Here is a 5,301-nt window from a genome sequence, read left to right on the forward strand (position 1 = left end):
GGATGTAATTAATTTTTGTGTTATTCATTTTGCTTAAGTTTAGAGCATACATTAAACTATTGATTTGCACTTGAGATGCAAAAACAATACACATACAATTGTATGAAAAACAGTTTTCATAAGTAATATTACATTTTAAAATATTGGAAACTGAATATCAAATTATGATTTGCATTTTGACTTACTGGAACCAGAGAAGAACATTCAACTAGGAATGGTTATACTGACAATAAAGCTCTTAAATACATGTATCTTCCTCTCTCTCTGTATTTACACAGGCTACACAACATCCTGAGAGGATTCATTATGAGAAAAGTGTCAATCACAGCTTTAAGACCTTACTGTGGAAGGAACTAATGAGAAAGCAAATTGGAAGGAAGGACTTCATCTTTGTTTTTAAATAAATGATCTTAATTTTTCTTTTTATAAAAGGTTTAGTTCAGCCGAGGCTTGTGTGACTCAGTGGATTGAGTGCTGGCCTGCAAACCAAGGGGTCGCTGGTTTGATTCCCACTCAAGGCACAAGCCTGGGTTGTGGGCTGTGTCCCCAGTGGGCAGGGGGGGGGGTTGCGTGAGGGACAGGCACACATTGTTTCTCTCTCTCTTTCTCCCTCCCTTCATCTCTGTCTAAAAAATAAATAAAATCTTTATTTAAAAAGTTTAGTTCAGTTTATTATAAATATATCTAAACCATTAATTTTCACAGCTTTCTGGTAGAGTTCACTAAATCTTTTATATTAACTTCTTTTAGTAGATCTTGCAATGCAGGTCTGCTGGAGATAAATTCTTTCAGCTTTTGTCAATTAAAAGTCTCAATTTTACCTGGCTAGTGTAGCTCAGTGGATTGAGCACAGGCCTGTGAAGCAAAGGATCACTGGTTCGATTCCCAGTCAAGGCCTGGGTTGCAGGTGAGGTCCCCAGTGGGGGTCCTGTGAGAGGCAACCACACAATGATGTTTCTTTCCCTCTCTTTCTCCTTCCTTTCCCCACTCTCTAAAAATAAATAAGTAAAAATCTTTTTAAAAAGTCTCAATTTTTACCTTCATGTTTGAAGGACACTTTTGCTATGTATAGAATTATTGATTGGCAGGGATTTTTCCCTTTATCTTTAAAGATGCTAACACATTATCTTTTGGTCTCTATTATTCCTAAGGAGAAGTCAGACATTATTTTTATCATTGTTCTCCTGTATGTAATGTATCTTTACTAAATCCTTAGAAAATATTTTCTTTACCTTTGGTTGTTAGCAATTTGACTCTAATATATCTAGGTGTGATTTTCTTTGTATTTTGCTTACTGTAGGATTACTGAGCTTCTTAGATCTGTAGGCTAATATTATTAATTAATTTAATTTGCTAGATAGAATACTCATAAATTTATAAAAGTGACTAAGAATAAATAAACAATAAAATTGTACTTGGACTGGAACTGGCATCAGGAAGTTAAACATTTCAGAGTCATGTGATTGATGGTTTTCAGATGGAATTAAATATTTTTAAATAGCATTTCTGTTTTCTTATTCTGATGTACCTGTAAGATCTACCTTTTTTCATTTTCTAGTCCATCTTATTTATCAAATTTTAGAAAAACTCTCAGTTATTATCTCTTCAAATGTTTTCTGCTCCATTTAATATCTCTTCTCCTTATGCGATTCCACTCACACATATGTGAAACTGTTCAATATTGTTCTACACAACTCAGATACTTTGTTCCTTTTTTATTTTGACTCTTTTTCCTATTTTTATTTTGGTTAGGGTGATTTCTAATGACTTGTCTTCAAGTTGGCTGATGCTTGTGTCTGATCTGCCCTTTAAAATAATTCTTTCTCTCTTATATCATGCTTTTAATTTCTAACATTGGCCTCTTTTTATAGTTTTCCTCTCTCCAAAAACCCCATGTCTGTTAACATATATTGTCCACTTTTTCCACTAAATCTTTTACATATTTATGTTAAATTATGATTTTTTATTATGTTAATATATAGGGACAGTTCTGGTTCAGTATCTGGTTCAGTTCAGTATCTGGTTCTATAGCCTGCTTTCTCTCTTGAAAATGGATTTAATTTTCTTGCTTAAAAAACTGTGTTGTGGACTTCTGGCAAGATGGAGGCATAGGTGGACACACCGTACCTCCACGCACAACCAAGATTAGAACAACAATTTGGAGGCAGAATAATACCCAGAACTGATAGAGAATTTATCTGAACGGAAGTTGGACAGCCAGGAAGTTGAAGTAGACCTGTTCATCCGGACCGGTAGGAGGGGCGAAGAGGAGCAGCTGGGTGTGGGTTGCAGTGTGCAGAGAACAGGGGGAACTGGGTGCATAAGGCAACTGGGAGCATGTAAGGCATCTGGGGCACGCAAGAACGCAGCAGGTGGACCCTGAGTATGCAAGCGGCAGCTGGCAGACCCAGTGAGGTGGCGAGTGTGGATCAGGGCAGAGCGCGCAACCCAGGATCCTAGAGAAGGGACTGAGGTCCCAGTAGAACGGAGCTACCGCCGGTGTTCCCTCCCGCCCCCACCCCCACATACAACATCACAATCTAGCGACTGGGGTGTCCAGCCCCAGTAAACACCTAAGGCTCCGCCTCTCACCGTAACAGGAGCGACCAGACCAAAAAAAAAAAAAAAAAAAAAAGAGAGAGAGAGAGACATGTCTCAAACAGAAAAACAGATCAATGCCCCAGGGCTCATCCTTTTGAGCGACCAAGAGATAGCCAATCTATCAGATGCACAGTTCAAAACACTGGTGATCAGGAAGCTCACAGAATTGGTTGATTTTGGGCACAAATTACATGAAAAAAATGCAGGTTACCATAGAAGAGATGAAGGAAGATGCACGGAGAACCAATAGTGATGGGAAGGAAACTGGGACTCAAAACAATAGAGTGGACCAGAAGGAAGAAAAAAAACACCAAATAGGAAAGAATGAAGAAATAAGAATTCAAAAAAAAAACCCCAAAAACGAGGAGAAGCTTAGGAACCTCCAGGACATCTTTAAACATTCCAACATCCGAATTATAGGGGTACCAGAAGGGGAAGAGGAAAAGCAACAGATTGAACACGTATTTGAACAAAAACTAAAGGAAAACTTCCCCATTCTGGCAAAGGAAATAGACTTCCAGGAAATCCAGGAAGCTCAGAGAGTCCCAAAGAAGTTGGACCCAAGAAGAAACACACCAAGGCACATCATAATTACATTAGCCAAGGTAAAAATGAAGGAGAGAATCCTAAAAGCAGCAAGAGATAAGGGGACAGTAACCTACAAAGGAGTTCCCATCAGACTGTCAGCTGATTTCTCAAAAGAGACCTTACAGGCAAGAAGGGGCTGGAAAGACATATTCCAAGTCATGACAGACAAGGACCCTTATCCCAGATTGCTCTCTCCAGCAAAGCTTTCATTTAGAATGGAAGGGCAGATAAAGTGCTTCTCAGATAAGGTCAAGTTCAAGGAGTTCATCATCACCAAGCCCTTATTATATAAAATGTTAAAGGGTCTTATCTAAGAAAAAGAAGATAAAAAACATATATAGTAAAATGACAGCAAACTCACAATTATGAACAACCACACCTAAAACAAAAACAAATGCAGCAAACAACTAGAACAGGAACAGAACCACAGAAATGGAGATCACATGGAGTGTTAGCAATAGGGGAGTGGGAGGAGGAGAGAGGGGGGAAAGGTATAGAGAATAAGTAGCATAGATTGTAGGTTGAAAATAGATAGGGGGAGGGTAAGAATAGTATGGGAAATGTAGAAGCTAAAGAACTTATAAGTATGACACATGGACATGACTAAAGGGTGGGATATAGGTGGGAGATGGTGTATAGGGTGGAGGGGAGTGAAGGGGGGAAAATGGGACAACTGTAATAGCATAATCAATAAAAATATATTTTTAAAAATCTGTGTTGTTTTTCATATCTCTATTTTATTTCCAATCTTTTTTATTTCCTTCCTTCAGCTAGCTTTGGATTTAGTTTGTTTCCATATTCTAGTTTCTTTTTTCCCCTTCTTCTTCTTCCCATTAGTAATATGACATCACTTTTACCCTTTCCTACTTTCTTAAGGGTTGTAGTTATTGATTTGAGACCTTTTATTTTCCTCTGAGCACTGTTTTTGCTGCATCCCATAAGTTTTAGTATGTCATATTTTGTTTTCATTTATTTCAAGATATTTTCTAATTCCTTCTGTGATTTCCTCTTTGATTCATTGATTATTTAAGACCGTTATTTATTTATTTATTTTTATTTATTTATTTTTAGAGACAGAAGGGAGGGAGATAGAGAGAGAGAGAGAAACATCAATGTGCGGTTGCTGGGGGTCATGGCCTGCAACCCAGGCATGTGCCCTGACTGGAAATCGAACCTGCGACACTTTGGTTCACAGTCCGAGCTCAATCCACTGAGCTACGCCAGCCAGGGCTTAAGACCGTTATTTAATTCATTTTGTGAATTGTCTCATTTTTCCTTCCCTTAATGATTTATAGTTTTATTTTATTGTGATCAACAAGATACTTGGTATGATTTTAATCTTTTAAAATTTATTGAGACTTTTGTGGCTCCTGATTTGGGGATGGGGGATGGTAGGTGGGTAGGTTAAAATGCCAAAATGCTCTATTACAAAAATGTAACAGATAGAGTTGGGAGATTGGGGAGGTCATGGAAGCTAGAGGTCATGGGCAGAGTGCTAGAGGAAAAGTTACAGAAAGAAAAAGTTCTGGATAAATGTAAAAGGTCCATCTTGAGTGGTTAGCTAAATGCTGATCAGCACATATGAGTAAGTAAATTACCCAAAGCTGGGGAAATAATGATCTGAAAGGAACACAATCACCAGAGCTTGCAGAGAGCCAGGAATAGTCCATGGTTGTACCATGCAGAACAGAATGCATGGGGAATTGGGTAGTGTCCTCAAAAATACAAAATAAATAGTATGGTAAAATTTACCCTAGTGTAAGATCTACTTGTTTCTATTGGGGTTGGCGGAAAAAATTGTTACATTTTTTTCATATGATGGCTCTAGTAGTGCTTAGTTGTCTTTAACTTCATTTGAAACAATTTTGTTAGATTGTATTGTGACAATTGTCATATCAGTGTGCATTCAAAAAAATCAAAATTGAATTTTTGTGCAGCCATATTATTATTGAAGATGGAAGAAAATACACAACACTTTTGGTGTATTATGCTTTATTATTTCAAGTGGGGTAAAAACACAACTGTAACACAAAAGGATTTGTGCAGTGTATGGAGAAGGCGCAGTGACTGATTGAACATGTCAAAAATAGTTTGTGTAGTTTCTTGGTACAG

Source organism: Phyllostomus hastatus, unplaced genomic scaffold, assembly GCF_019186645.2.
Source record: "Phyllostomus hastatus isolate PE091 unplaced genomic scaffold, TTU_PhHast_1.1 phas_scaffold_78, whole genome shotgun sequence".
Classification (NCBI taxonomy): Eukaryota; Metazoa; Chordata; class Mammalia; order Chiroptera; family Phyllostomidae; genus Phyllostomus; species Phyllostomus hastatus.